This window comes from Anas platyrhynchos, chromosome 11, assembly GCF_047663525.1.
Source record: "Anas platyrhynchos isolate ZD024472 breed Pekin duck chromosome 11, IASCAAS_PekinDuck_T2T, whole genome shotgun sequence".
Lineage (NCBI taxonomy): Eukaryota > Metazoa > Chordata > Aves > Anseriformes > Anatidae > Anas > Anas platyrhynchos.
In genome coordinates this window covers 16910376-16926140 of record NC_092597.1, presented here as the reverse complement: position 1 = coordinate 16926140, position 15765 = coordinate 16910376, and the positions used below count along the sequence as shown (strand labels likewise).

General features: G+C 47.2%; 1 protein-coding gene across 2 annotated transcripts in view; it reads left to right on the top strand.

Annotated features, from left to right (window-relative positions):
• The window catches only part of MINAR1 (membrane integral NOTCH2 associated receptor 1), a 62476-nt gene continuing 46711 nt past the window's right edge, over positions 1-15765 (top strand). The window contains exon 1 of one of the 2 annotated variants that reach the window (XM_005030686.6): positions 1-74. The gene's annotated coding sequence lies outside the window, so the exon portion shown is untranslated. The remainder of the gene's footprint in view (positions 75-15765) is intronic. The other variant, XM_072043346.1, reaches the window with a different exon arrangement.

Sequence of the window (15765 nt, the reverse complement as noted above, 5' to 3'; positions counted from 1 at the left end):
CTGCAGGATGAAGAGTTTCTGTGGAGGAGAGGGTGGTTGGAGGGGAAGAGGAGCTGCTCAGAGCATGGATTAAGGTCAGTGGGTGTCTGCTCTGCTTTTTTTTCTTGAACAGCAGCTTTGCTTTGGGGTCCGGTCTCAGTGTGGGATGCTGAGGAGCAGGAAAGGACTTATATTTTGGTAAACCAAGTAAGAAAACAAAGCTATTGGAGTATGCTGTAGCAATCTGCTCCTTCAGGGTGCTCATTTGGGTGCAAGCTCTTGCAGTTCAGGCAGCTTTCAGCAGAGCTGCTCCAGCTGGTGCCAGAGAAGTCCACTGTTGACCTGGGTTTGCAGTAAACACCCAGGAGGCACTTAAAGATGTGAAATGCAATTTTGGTTCCACTAGAATGTGGCAATGTACTTTGTGTCCTGGCACAATTTCTCTTCTGATATGTGCTCGCCCTAGGGACAGAGGAGGCTGAGCTGGTTAAGCTGCCCTGCTCATTAGGGTGAGCAGAAAGGGAAGGGCAATAGTTTTTAGTCGTTGTGCTCCAAAAAATACCTGCTCCTTTTCTTTCTCTGGCTGCAGAGAGATGGCACTGAAATGTATGAGAATGTGTTTTAACTGATCAGGAAAATTAAAAGAAAAGGTAGCAACCACATAATGTCTTGAGCTGTTGGTTAAGGCTAGGCAATAAAGCCACCCCAAGACCTCCTGGTGGATCTGAGGGCAGGTCAGATGGGCTGGCTACCCTGGTACAGGGGTAGCCAAGGGAAGGGTCAGGGTGTTACTGGGGACCCCAGGCTTTGCAGTGAGTGATGCTGATGTGCTCAAGATCAGCATGGAGAAACCCTGTGCTCCCCAAGTGCATCCTCTGGTGAGGAGTGGAGCCTTCCTGGCCAAGGAGGCATCTTGCAGTGCTTCATTCCCTGCAGACCAGCGTCATTCAAACATGGTTTTGCTGTGTGGTGTTCAGCTAAATTTAAGATCTATTTAGGAAGAGTTGCCCCTATTTTTAGCCCAGCTCAGTTCCTCAATCTGCTTTTCTGTGCAGCTGCACATGCAGCTGTACTGGGGTGATGGAGGGAGCAGCACAGGGCTGAGGAGCAGGGATGGATCAGGAGGGTATCCTGTGCCTAATTCACCCCTGGGTGGGGGCTCTGAGCTCCCTGGGGTTTGAAGTGGGGGAAAAGGGTAAGAAACTTGGGCTCTGTTCTTGGTATGGCCCTGGGAAGGAGGTAGCTGCAGTGGTCATGCTCTGCCATGCCTGGCACGAGCATCTTGGCTCAGCTCAGGCTGGGTGAGGCTCAGTCCCACCCTGAAATCCTGGGAAACCAGTGCTTTGAGTGCAGGATGATGCCATGGTGGTCTTATCCAGCTTCCCTACAAGGAGGTGTAAACCTGGAGCACAGCTCCTGTCTTGGCTGAACGTGCAGCAAGCTGAATTTGGGTGACATCTGGCTCCAAACATGACTTCCCTCTTCTCACCTGCTCCTAGCCTCAGAGCTGCACTCCCAACAGTAGATTGAGCAATGACATCAACATCCTTGCCTGTATTTTAGCAAATACTTCATGCTTTTAAGGCTTTTTACCTTATTAAACCAGGCAGGCAGGAGCTGAAGGGCTGTTGAGGAGAAACCGGTTTTGTACAGGTTTTTTGAAAGTTGCAAATTCCATAGGTTAGAAAACATTTTTTGCTATATTTGCTCTCAGAATGGAGTGGCTGCCAGCTCAAACATTTTTGCGGTGCTTCTGTAAATAAGGCTCACAGGTAAGACTGATACAGCAATCTATCATCATGCCAAGTGGCCGCTCCACTCTGTGCCTGCAATTTGATCCCAGTGCTGAGTAACTTCTCTGATGTGTAGGGTTGAGTAGTCACAGCTTGTTTTCCTAGGGTATCCCTTCTCTAGAAAGGTAACCCAAATCTTTCAATCAAAGCATATTTCTGCTTAATTACTGCGTGCCACGAGCCTTTTGGTGGCCACGTTGCCCAGATGTGACAAAGATGAGTGTGGCAGTGGGCAGCAGGTGGATCTGACACTGATAGAAAGGCATGTGGGAAACAAATTTACCCTTTTTTCTTTAAGTAAGTGGGCATCCTCAGCGGTGTATCTGTCATAGACTATCGCAGCAGCACTATCTTCAATAGTCTGAAATCTGTTAGGGTTTGGGGGTGATGGGGTGGAAAAAGAAAAAACATCTTGGCACTGTTGAGCAGGCTGGGAGACCTCGTCCTGGGGTGGCATTGGCAGCGTGGGGGAGCCAGCTCCTGTGGGCATCAGAAAGCAGCCACTGCGCTTATACACGCATCGTGGTGGTCAGGTGAGTGTTGGCCACCTACTGGGAGCTGCAGCTTTCAGGCCTTTTGCATTTCTCCAGGCAGAATTGGTTGAACTGCTGTGTCAAGGTAATTTTTATAAAACGCTTTCTGCAGCTATACATTATGTACTCAAACCGTTCCCCAGCGCTCAAGCAGTGCCTGGAGGAACAGTGCCTTCTGGAGACATCATTTCATTCCAATGTCTTCTGGAAAGTTCATTGCTGCCTTGACAAAATTCAGTTTTTATTAAAAATGATTAATGTCTAGAAATTTAATCAATGCGTATTCACGCGGCAGCAGCTTTACTATAATAGTTTGATTTTAAACAGCTTGTGTCCTGATGCGTGAGGTGCATTATATTATTTGACAGCGGTGACATTTATATTTGTAATTACTAAATGGTGACAATCCACTGGAAAGCCTGCCCCACTTGAGGGAGCAAAATGGATGTGAACGCACGGCACCAAGAAGCACAAAAGTCACAATACATCAGCGGATCCTGAGATTAAAAAGCAGGGAATGACAGTCTCCTCCCAACAAAAGCACATGCGCCTTCCCAAATAAATTGCTGACTTCTAATTATTTCTTTTGTGTTTGTGAAATATTCTCCTCCTGCTTGTTGCCTGACACTGTTACCTCTATCCTAACACAGGAGGACCCTGAAAGCAGAAATGTAGCGTGCAGGAGTCATGGGCCTCTTGGGGTTTCATTACTGAATGCTGAAAAATTGGGTGAGTCAAGCTGGGATAGAGATCCCAAACTTGATATAAATCTTGAATTGGTCAGGGAAGATGTTTGGAGCTCCTGTTTTTAAAGCACCGAGATGTAGGATAAACTTATCAGCTGGTGCAAGCTATTTTGGAAGCGGCTTTAGCCTATTAACACTTTGCAGATACGATCCCTTCCCTGCCAGAGGAAGCTCAGTATTTATCCAAGTGCCTGAAAAACTGGGGTAGTAGGGAAAGGAGATATCCCCAGGCCTGCTGGTAATTAATAGGGCTTATCTCCTAGTTAAGAAAGAGCTGTGGGATGAGAGTTGCTACCCAGATTGTGCAGATATAGTAATCACACGGAGTTTTAAATGAAATTCATAACTTGGATGGCTTACGTCATCTGCTCAGGTGCCTGGTGACACTGGGCTGAGTTTGTCCTTGATGTCTGTCTCCTTCTTGCATCTGTAAGATTTCTTAGGGCACTTTCCATGTTCTGGTTGGGGCTCTGGCTTGTCCACACTGCAACCAAGGGGAGGAGAAGACCTTGTGGGGTGTGCTCAATGAGCAGAAAACCCCTGAAGAACTGCTCCTGTAGAAAACTTAATATTTATTTCCTTTCTCTTTAGCCCTCCAGCCGCTCCTGAGGTGGTGCCCAGCTGTGGGGTTGAGCACCTGGCTTTGGGGCAAGGGGAACACACAGGAATGGGTTTTGTCAGATGTGCAGCAGTGTCTTGGCCAGGCTCTTCCATGTCAGACATTAATTATTAGGGCAAAGCACAAGTACAAGTATTATCCTCATGTCACTGTGGGGTCTGACAGGGTGATCTTCAGAGCTGTTGGGGGTCAGCTGTTAGAAACTGGGATATGGACAGCCTGTCTCCTGGCTGGAGCAAGCCCAGGGTCTAAAGATAAAAGGTATCTGGGATGCTGAGGTCCTACATAGACAGAGCACTGGGACTAGGGATTAGTGAGCCCCCTAGCCTCTGGGACTCAGGCACAGCTAGGTCAGAGGCTTTATTCTTAATTAAATCTTTCATTATGTTAATCCAACAATGGCAAAAGCAGCACAAGGCTTATGATATCCTGCTTCATTTAAATAAAAATGCCATCAAAAATGTGACCTACTTGTTATCCTGCCTTGGGTTCTTCAGAGGAGAGCAGAAGCCATCTTTTAGATGAGACCGAAGTTTTCCTCCCCAAGAGTTTTCCTAGTTTTTTTTTAATCAAACTTTGCTTTCAGGAATGATCTATAAACTCTACAAGTATTTATGTAAAAAGAGGTTCATAATTCAAAATGAAGAAATGAAATATTTAGGTAAGATTAATCCTGAAGACATCAGTGCTTCAGCTGTGTAATCATTCATCTTATGTCATGGGCATATTTGTTTGGCTACTAACTTTTCTTTTGAAAAGTCTTGTTCCAGGGCAGCTTAAAATATTAAAGCGGGTGCAATGGGAACAAGTTTTGGATAGAAAAGGATAACAGTATGGGGATGGAAGCTGATAGCCTTTAATCCAAAGGTAAACTGGCATAATCTGGCACAGGAACAAAAATAATTAAAATTGCCCTGTTTTGAGAGCAGTCTCCGACCATATGTGCCTACTCCGTGCAGCTCTATGGGTTGCTGTCTGAGATGTCCCTGGGGAGGCAGCAGGATGCTGCAGTCACATCACCCTGCCTGGGGGAGATGCTTGGGTGGTTCCTTTCATCCTGGGGTAGACAAAAGCTGCTGGGGCTAGAAATGCCCAAATGGCTCCTTTGCTGCAAAGAAAATACTGCTCTGGGGGCAGCATGGTGGAAGAAACACAAATACTTTCTGTATGACCCCAGACAGGTGTCCTGACTTAGAGCTAAATGTCCCCTGGCTGAATATGCCTCAGGACCATTTGGTCCAGAAGCTGCTCCAGGTGAAGTTCATCTTGACTTACCATTAAGGCAAACACTGGCTTTCTACTGCATGTGGTCCCCCCAAAGCTGAAAACCTAACTACAAGACAGCTGCTTCTGGTGCAATTTGGGGAAAACCCACCTCAAAAACAAGGGGTGTGGGGTCTGCTTTAGATGCAGTGACTTGCTCCATGCCTTCCCTTCATTGCCTGGTGGGTCTCTCCATCCCAGGGGTGGCCCTGTGCTCTTTGGGTTTGGGGCCACCACGAAGCCCTCCTTGCTGTGTGGCTGCTAACACCAGCAAAGCATTGCCATGCACTTCTGCCTGTGATGCTGTTGTGCCACGGTGAATTGCGGCCAGCTTCGTTAAATGAAATTGAATCTCGAATGTCCCGAGGCTGAGAGATATTTTGCTTACTTGTCTATAGTATTTCCAGACCTTAAGCCTGATTGCTGTTGTGGCAACCTTGAACTTTTGCTGTTTCTCATCTCGCAGCTAAAATGATTCAGTCTGGCAGGAGGCTGGTGAGGCACTGAGCTGCTTACGAATGCATAGCTTGTATCAATAAGGAAAATTAAATAATTCCTCAAAACCACACAACATGTCAGTTTTGCCACAACGTAGTGTGCTGTTCGCTTTTTGGTTGACTTTTTGTAGCTGAAGTTTTCTTAAGATGCATTGTGGAAGTGATACCCTGCCCCATTTGGGGGTTATGACACATGGGCTGAGCAGGGAGGCTGGCAGGGATTAGTCCTCCAAGAGAGCGGTCCCATGAGTCCTGCTGGCAGGCTGATAAGGAGTAGAAAAGATTTAGTGAGAAACTTGGTGTGAAACCTGTGTGTCAGGCAGGTGGAGCCACATGGATCTCCCAGGTGTTGATTCCCACCTTGGGGCAATCATAACTCAAGACAGGGCTTCAAAAGAACAGGGACATGGGGCTCACAGGGATCAGCTGCAGCACTGAGCTCAGAAGCTGTTCAATAAATCTCTACTCCAGAAGATGCACAGAACATCCATCATGTCCCTGCAGGCTTGGGGAGTAAAGTACAGAAGGTCTTGGTCATGCAAGCTGTAGCATGAGCTGTCCTGTCTGCGTGGGTCAGCTGTGCTGCTTGGAAGTCTGTGAGCTTCTCAGGAATCAACTTTTGCATTTGAGCAGGGGAGAGGACCAAAACATTTGTCTTTGTGGTATTGATCACTTGCCACGGTCCTGCGGTGAATTGGAGAGGACTGGGAATACAACAGTAACATCAGATATCCCGTTTCTTCTCCAGACAAAAAGTGTGCTCTAGTTTGTGACATGGGAATGCTCCCCTTGTTGTTTGTGGTCTGGCTAGTTAAGTGCTAGTTAAGACTAGCAAAAAAAAAAAAAGGCAGAACAGGAAGCCTGGCAAGTGCTTGTTACACAGCCCAGGCCCTTTGGGATGAGGAAGCTGGGTAGATCCCAAGGATGCTGGCTTCCCTCACCTAAACACCCTGTAGTGCTTGTGCAGTTGCCTGTAGTCTATGTGAGGTCCTCTAAATGCAGGTAGGATTATTTGTGACTATTTCAGTTTGATTTGTCTTTATTCTGTGATTGCTACTGCCACAGAAAATGTGAGCTTCGTGACTTGAATTTACACAAATTTACAGGTATCTGCCCCAGGGCCTTCTTAAGTTTTAGCCTTTGGGATTATGGCATCTGAAGCACCCTAAATTTTCTCTTCCCTGCCTTGTCTTGCATGCTCTCCTCTCCTCAGCGTTGTGGTGCCACCTCCTGCTTCCCCAGAAGCCTGGATGTGAGGTGTAAATAGCTGGGCTTTACTGTATTCAGAGCAACCTAGAAGGAAAGCAGAGGCCCTGTGAAATAGCAGAGCTGTTACTGCTTTTGGGATCCATCAGGGCAACCTGTGGAAATGGGGCTGCTGCCTGATGGTGATGAAGTTGTTCGAGGGTGGCTGGATGGTTTTGTGCCCGCTCAAACACTGAAGTTGCTCAGAGCATGAAAGCAAACGAGCTCTCAGGTGCTGTGCTTCTGATTTATCATTAGCAAAGAGCATCCCGGTGTCAGTCCCACAGGGGAGGTGGCTGAGACCAGTCGGCCGTATTTACAGCCTGTTCCACTCTGCAGCGAGCCTGACCTCTGCTCTGCAGCGAAACCTTCTTGTGATTCAGGGTTGTGCTGGAGTGGAGATAAATTAAAGGCCTGAGGGTTTTATCAGACTAAGTATGAATGATAAAATTGCGCTGGCATTCCTGCAGTTGTATAATTTAACATAAGGTTCATTTAGTTTGATCATGCCCCTGAATTTTTAATTTTTCAATGATAGATTTATTTCCCTCCTTCCTTTTCTTGAAAAACTTGTAACTGTTTCATGGAGATATTCTGACAGATACGGACAGCTTTGCGGATGTTACTGGGGCTCTTGGTACCACAGAAATTGCTGCCTGGGGTCAGGGATAAAGCAAAGGAGCTGAAGGCTTGTGAGCATCTTGGCTTGGGAAGGGACCCCAACCTGGCTCAGGGGGCTTGCAAGCAAGGTGCTGCTGCTGGGGTATGCTCAGACCACCTCTGGGGAAAGGTGGGCATCAGAGGAGCAGTGAGATGATATTATTGAAGCAGGAGCAAATTAGGTACAGAGCAGGCAGCTACTGGCCGTGCCTGTGCATTACTAACTCTGCAAGATTTGTCCCTCTCCTTCCATAGGAAAGCTCTTCCAGCCTTGCTTCTTCTAAGGCTTAAGCACTTAACTGACCAAAGAGTTTGCTCAGGAAATCATATGCAAAGTTCCCCTGGTGCCTAAATGTTTTATTGTCTCCTGTTGCCGGAGGAGACAGGGATCACTTCAGATCTTGGGACTCAATGCAAAACCAGGCAGGGCCTGATGTTAATCTCCCTGACCTAGTCACAGACAACTTGAACCCCAGTCTTTCATTTACAAACCCAAGTGAGGTATTTTAATCTCCTGTTGAGAGATTAGCCAAACATCCATGCATTTTTGTACCTGTTCTGTCTTGAATTTGGGATGCCTGGCCCTGTCCTGATTTTCAGGTTCCCTACTGCTGTCTGAGCAGTGACACTAATCTCCAGCTTCTCCTGGGCAGATCTTCTGTAATAATTACAGAAACTCATTAGCTTCTCTAGTGGCCCGTCACATCATCGGCTTGTTCTCCTATCAACAAACACACAAAGGTTGTTGTCTTCCTGGGGGCTATCTGCTAGACTCTCGTCAACTATAAATCACAGGAAAAAATAATTTCTATCTCCTCCTGTCCATGGTGCTTTCCCTGAAATGAAGGCATACTGGTTTCAGGGTCTTTGTAACTTACAGAAAGTGTCTCTGGTTGGGGTAGCATGGTTGTAATTGTAGGAACTGCATGGAGCTGCCTGTGTGTGTGATCCAGTTTGCCCCTCTGCACTTCAAGCTGTCACAGCTTAAAGCTCTTTAAACACCGGCAATTGGTTCTCCAGTCAAGTCAAATGAAAAGCAAATATGTTGTACGGTTACTGTTAGCCAACTGCAGTAGCTAGTGATTTCTGAAGGGTCAGGTCAGGCTGTCTTGGCCACTTAAAAGTGGCCTCACAGAGCAAGCCACAGCTGGGCTTTCCTTGCTCTGGGTGAAGCAATGCACAGGGCATCATCTCTAATCATCAGGTCAATTCCTGTGAAAGAAAATCTGATCAAACCCTTAATTTATCTTCAATTGATTAGATAGCAACAGCATGTTGAGAAGACACTTATAAAGACCACTTCAACCTTAATAAATCCCAGAGCAAAAGACAGCTCTTAATTTTCCAGTTGGCTACGTAGAATTTGTTAAAGCCATATTCTGTGGAAATTGGTTCACCCTAGAGAGCTTCCAGTCGATCATGATGTGCCTTAACAAAAGGCCTCAGTGAAGCAGCAGATGAGCACTGAGGTCCTGAATGGGTAAGCATGGTAGGTGGCCTAAATATTACTTATTAAAGGAATTGTTAGTGCCTGTGTGAGTGATACAGCTGCTCTAGAGCATTCGGTGGTCTCTGGAAAGGAGACTTTGGTACCACACCAGGAAATGTTAATTGATTCAGCCAAGATGGATGTGCTCTGAACCTGCAAGTTTCTCTAACTTCCTAGGTGTATTCAGGAGTTTAAAATACATTTATTACTTTTTTCTTCTACCAGCATCTTGCTACCCAAAGTGCAAATGGGGATGTGTGAAGTGCCTGGTCTTCCCCACTCGCGTGAAGACCTGCCAGCGTCTGAGCCTGTTCACAACTTCCCAAAAGTCAATTCATGTGAGATGAAGCTGCTCAGGGCACAAAAAAATATTTTTTTTAAATTTCTGTTGTCTGTCATTGACAAATAAAGTCCATTTTTACTGACATCAGCAAATTGTCTCATTGCTTAGTGGACTAATCACTAGGAATGTGAATGTTCAAGTTCTTAGTGACTTTTTTTTTTGTGGATGTCTTGCTATAAGTCTGCTTTTTGCTGCTGTTAACTGTGTTGTGACCCTTACCAAGGGGCATACCACAGCGTGAGGGCAGGTGCTGTGGAAGAAGAGGGGTGCTTTATGCATAGGTATGATGCAGCCACCTTACAGCCGCTGTTCTCAATCCCAGCGCCACGCAGGGCCGCAGTATTTGTAGAGCAATCCTTTCAATATTTGTTAAAGCTATCTATCGTATTGGGTAGGGCTTCCTTTTGTGTTGAAATAGTTACTGAATGTATGCACAGAGATGTTTCCAGTAGGATTATTGTATAAAGCAGAAAATAAACTGAAGAGCTGCCCAGCTTGGAACACAGGATGGATTTTTCTTTAATTCCTAAAGCATACAGAAATTAAGGCTGTTCTTAGTGGAAAACTTCTTTCCTTGCAGGGGTCAGTTCTGTTCTTCAGGGTCATTTTTCACTGATTTCAAGGAACATTAGGAGCAAACTTGTAACCACAAACTTTCTGCTATATAAATTGTGAAGTAATTAAAATCTAGACTGCTTATTTCTGGGTGGACACTATGGACTTGAGATACTGTAACTGCTGGGGGGAGCATCTTTTAATCAGCTGTAGCTTAGCTTTGTTCCTGTTTAGGACTAGGGCTACTACCAGCCTCCTACTTTCCTATCAATTTTGCTAAATCCAAGTGGAGAAGTGAAGGTAGTGCACGTTCCTCCTGATCTGGTGATTGAAAAGATGCAGAGTGCAGGTGAGCACCCATGATAAGAAACTTAATCCCAATAAAATCTTTAGGTGAACTGTGGCATGGCCTCATTTTTGTCTTCAAAAGGTCTGTGGGGCGGGAAAAATGAGGGGATGGAGCCAGGATCAGGGAGTTCTGGCCAGGTCCTGGCCTGTCATCCTTCCCCATCGTGAGCTGGGTGTTCTCAAAGGCAAGCTGGGAGCACCAGAGCAGCTTGCCTGTACTGCAAGTATCACCGTAATGAGAGTGCCGATTGTCCTGGAGTTATGCATAGATATGAATTAAACTTTTTTTTCATTAAGAATAAATACATTTCTAGCTCTTGTTGTGAGAAACCTTGAGCTAAGTATAGCCTACAGCATTTAAGCAGACAGCGGATGAAAATAATGCAATGGATGAAGCTTTTTAATAATGATTCTTAGGGCTTAATTCATGACTTTAAAGCTCTTGGGGTTGGAAGTCGGAGGACTCCTGGAGTCTGAGGCACATCAATAACAATAATGGCCTCTCTATGGATTGATGAGCTCAACAGAAAGGAAAGAAACCAGCTGTGCTTGGTAATGGTGGCAGATAAGTCACAACTTCTGAGCCAGGAGGGTTTTACAGGGTATCCGGACCTGGTGCAGGTGGGCTGTGATTCTCAGCCAGGCTGAAAACCTCCACATCTCCAGTAAGCGTGCATTTAAGGAAGGCAGGTGTCAGGGATGGTGTCCAGGCCCTTCGCAGTGCCCCCAGCTTGTGCTGTGGTCCTGGTTTGTGTTCCTCAAACTCCACGTGCCAGAGCCATTGCCCAGGGGTTGTCTATTGAATTCAAAGGGCTGTGTTGGAGATGTGTGGAAGTCAAATCTCCGGGCCTAAATGATTAATGGTAGGGGCTGCAGATGCAAATCCGTGAATCTTGTTCTGAGAGAAGTAGTAAGGCAATATATCCTGGCTGTCAGGACAGTGGTGATTCAGGCAGGGCTGCTATTGCTGGGCTGGAAAGCTGTTCCTTTCCAGCAACCAGCCGTATGAATCCTTACTCCCTCCTCATCTGAATGGAAGAAAAAAAAAAAAGGCACCAACCACCCTGTTTAGCAGGCAAGTCAGCTTTCCTGCAGCCTGATAAATACTCCAGGCTTGATAGTCTTTCTTCCTCCACAGAAATGCTAGTAGCCATTTGCCAGCTGTTTGCTCTGACCCACAGTCATCGGTGTCCATCAACACGCTTTTTCAGAGGTGACAACACAAGATCTGGCGGCAATCAAGTAATCTGCAGCACTGCCCCAAGATCTATTAGACAAACCGAGCGAGGCAGGAGCCAGGGCTGGAAATTGCCTTATGCTCCAAACCTTAACTGCAAGAGGTATTAAATAAAAAGGGCTGAAGTCAGATAAAACAACAGGGGTAAGCTAGACTGCCTAGACACAGCTTCTACAGGAGCATTCAGGCTAATGTTGATTGGATTTAAATGAAAATATAGGAGGGACACAGAGCCCTAAGTGGGCTGTTATGTACCTTGCAATAGGATCAGAACAACCACGCGTTCTTCCAGCTCATTTTCTCTGGTTAGGTTGGTTTGGTGAAGGGTTTGCATGCTGGATGAGGCAGTGCTGTTGCTGGGGGCTGCCTGCATGCAGCTGAGTACTTCTTGTGCAGCTCCTGCTCTGTCCAAAGCCTCTGGGCAGTTCTGCTCCCATGCACAGGGCTGAGCTGGCCCCTGGGTGGGCAGCGGGGGTGTTGGTTTTTGGGATCTGTGCACGTACCATCAGGGCTTGGTCCAGACAAAACTTCTGGTTGGTAAAAGACCTGTCCAGGGGAAAGGAGTTTGAGCTGTGCTGAATGCACAGAATTTTTCTGCACATCCCGTAAATATTCTGCAGCAAATAGCAGTGGCTATAAAACAAATGTATATGATTTTGTTATCAGCAAAACACTTGTGCTGTCACTTGAATCCTCCTCAATCAGAAACTTTGCCAAAGCAGCAATTTTTTTTATTGTTGCAGCCGACAAAGTTTCTTGGAAACAAAATCACACTCCAGAATTAATAAACGCTGATCTGGAAGTTCCCGTTCAAGGGGATGATTTGCTGGGCAGGAATTCAAATTCTCGGCATTGTCAGAGGCAGCTTGTTCTCTCCTGAAGCACGAAGCACATCCCTGCGCTGCTGCGAGGCAGCACCTGTGCCACGAGCTGCCCCCAGGAGCAGGATGGAACAGGGTCAGCTCTGCAGAGCGGCTGGAGGCCCTGCTGCTGGGCATGGCTCGTTTGTTCAGCATCTCCTGCAGGAGGGAGGCTCCGCTTCTTTCTTCCTTTGCCAGCAGCTTTGGTACAACCTAGGAAAGCGGCTTGTTCCTCCAGCTTTCTGCAAGCTTTCTTCAGGTGGCAGTTTTTGGGATCAGTCTCTGTGGAGACACGTGAGCAGGACGGCAGCACAAACAATGCATTTTGCTGCAATCTATATTGAGTTTTAATTTTTTTTCAGTGACTGTAGCCAATTCCCACTACAGAAGCCCAGAACGTTCCTGGTGCTCAGTGCACTTCCAAACCCATTTTTTTTCCTGCCCACCTCAAAGCTCTTTGCGCTGTCCCCATTAACACTGCCTTTAGGAGCTGGCTGGCATGAAGGCAGTGGCCCTTCAGCTGCCACAAGCTTAAGGCTGAAATAGCTGTTTTCTGTCTGAATGTGGAGCTGGTGCACAAGGCAGGGTGACGTGGCAGGAGCAGGGTGTCTTCTGCTTCTGTGTGGCAAGAGATGCCTTTAACAAGGGCCCTCTCTGCTTTTAAAAAAATTTGGTGGCCAAAAAAATAGGTAAAATGAGAATACCCAAAAGCCATAGTTCTAAGGGGAAAGTGGTGGTTTTTTATTGAAGCTATGGGCTGTTCTGTGTTAGACCCTTAATGAACTTGAGTCTAATTGTCTCTGTATTTAAGCCAGCCAGGTATCTCCACCTGTAATTAGGTGGTCTCAGGCACAATTACTTTCTCAGCTTTCTTCAGCCCTTTGCTCTGTATGGTCCCAGGGATGCCTGGTCAGGTCAGAAGCCCCTGCAGACCAACACGGTTTGACTTGAGCTGTCTGCTGGTTTGGGTTTTGGACTGTCTGTCCTTTGGTTGCAAACAGGGGCTCCCTACTGTAACGCCAAACCTGTCTGCCTCAGAGTGGTCTTTTAACCCTTCCTGCTCCCTCTCTACCAGCTCACCGGGTGTTTTTTGCAGCAGATCTTCATCCTGGCCAGTGTGGACAAGCTGGCTGAGCCTCCTGGTCCACCAGCTGCAGGCACTGACTGCCAGCTACTGTCACTTGGATCGTGGCAGAAATTAGTTTGCATTGGTAAGGTACAAAACGAGACCAGGTAGTGTTGTTGTCCCCTGGACACCCACCCCCACCCCATGCCTTCCCATCTCCCAGGTAGTTGGAAGGTGATGGCAAGCAGCTGGGCTGGCCCAAAGGTGTGAGCCTGCCCCCTTGCAAGGCATTAACCTCAGCATGGTGAGACGTGGCAGGGAGGGGAGGTCAGAACTGCTCAGCTGGGCTCTAACAGCGCTGAGCTACCAGAGCTTGTTCAACAGCCATGGGAGGTTTCTTTGGCTTACACTTACTTCACAACTCATTTTCTGGAGTATCTGCTGGAGAGCTCTTGAGGTTATGGACTTACCTCGGTAATTCTGCTCTGAACTGCAGAGGATGCATCTTTGATTTCCTGTTTTTCATGATGTCTCCTGTTCCCTTCTTGCTCTCCCTGATAGCAGGACTGGCTGAACGTAGGCTGGAAGGATCAAAATAAGCTCCTGACAGGCCTGCTCACCTCAAGGGGCTGGTGTGCTCCACGCACCATGAAGGTGCTTCACCTTGTGGCTCTCCTTTCAGTGCTTGAGGTTGCTGAGCCAAGCTCACAGCAGGATCGGCGAGGAACTGCACTGGTGGCATCGCCTCTCTGAGCTCCCACACCTGACAGCAATAATAACATCCTTGGTGGAAGCACCAAGGTATCACCTCAAGGATGGAGACCAAGGAAGCTGAGCTTGCACAAAGAACTTTGCAGATGGGGCCAATGTATGTGTGCAGGGACCTGTGCTGGCAGGAGAGGCACCGTGTCTCGCAGTCACACCCTTATCTTGTGCCTGTCACAGCTCCTGTGTTCTGCAGAAGCACTCAGCAGTTCTCAAAATATTTGCCCTCCACCAGCTATATATCAAATAATCCTCGGTAGCATGTAGAACAAACACATCCTTGTAGAGCAAATGAATCCTGGCTAAATTGCCTCGTTTCATGGAGTGGTACAGCAACAGCCACCAGACTGAACAGCCATTGCTGCTTAATTCTTGGCTGATGAATGAGCCAGCAGGTTGTTTTTTTGGGTTATCCTCATTTTTATCCTTTCCATTGTATTGCTTCTAGACCCATAGCCTACAGCAGTAGGTTAAGGAAAAAGCTCTGCCGAGATGCAGCAGAGCCTCTGGAAGGCACAGCACGTGCAAACAGCGAGCTGATGTCTGTATTTTGCAGAGTAATCTGTACCTAGTGCTTTGGGAGTGCTCTTGGCACTGGCTGTTTGTGTTAATTGGGCATCACTGCTGGAGCCCTAAAAATGCCTCGAAGACACAATTCCGCCTCACAGCTTTTCTCTGTTCCTGTCTCATCTCCCTGACTTAAATGGCAGGAGCCTGTAATGGTGTCGTGATGTCTTCCTGAGTTGCAAAGCCTTTAGCGGTGCCTGTCAAGTCGTTGGCACTGAATGAGGGCCTGTCCTCGGGGGGTGAAGCAGGTATCCTCCACCTCCCTGCCCAGCAAACCCACTGCTGAAATTTGGGCAAAACAGCTGAGGGATGCAGGGGTTTGGACAGCTTCCTACAGCTTCTGCTGCTGCCTGGGACCACTTTCCCTGCTGCTGCAGATTCTTCCTTCCTGTAGGCAAGGCAAAAGGACAGATGAGGCAAAGTGACTATTGATTTGAGTCTTGTTAGCTCTTCTCTGCCTTTCTCTGGGGCTGTTCAGTGGCCCTCGCTAGGATGGTATTGCCCTGTTTGAAGACCTGTTCCAGTTGATGGCATCTCGCCTTGACTCCTTGTCCAGCTTTAATGACTTGGGCAAGTTTACACCATGGTAAGGCTTCACACGGCTGACAGACTGCCCTTGTCCTTTGTGTGCTGCTACTGACTGCTAATGCAGTCTGTGCAAAGGATTTTTCTTTAGAAAAGGCATCAGGATGCTTTCAAGTGTTTGTGTAAACAGGGGACATGCCGTGGTCACCAGCCATCCAGCTCTGTACTGCAACTCAACCAGTGGTTGTGTAATGTGCACAGAGGAGACAGATTTATCAGAAAGACCTCGATTTGGTCAGTTGGTGGCTGTGTGGGGAGCTCTGTCCCCATAGCAGGGTGGAGAGGGGAACCCTAGGACCTGCGTGTGCTCAGCAGCAATCCCTGATAAGCTTGGGGACAGGACAGGCAGCAAGGGGAAGCCCTCTGGGTAGAAAGGAAGAAAGATGAACCCCGGCCCTCTGCACATACACCTTATTATCCATCCCTTATTTTAAGAGCTCTTTGGAGCGGTAGTGTTGCTCAGGAACTGCTCTCACTAATGTTGGCATTAATTTGAAGGAAATGCTAGATTACATCTCCCAGCAGCGGGTTTTAATTTTAAGAAATATTGTACTTCAACCTATCAGAAGTGCTGTTTGCATACAAAACAAAAATTAAGTCCAGTGAAACTTACTG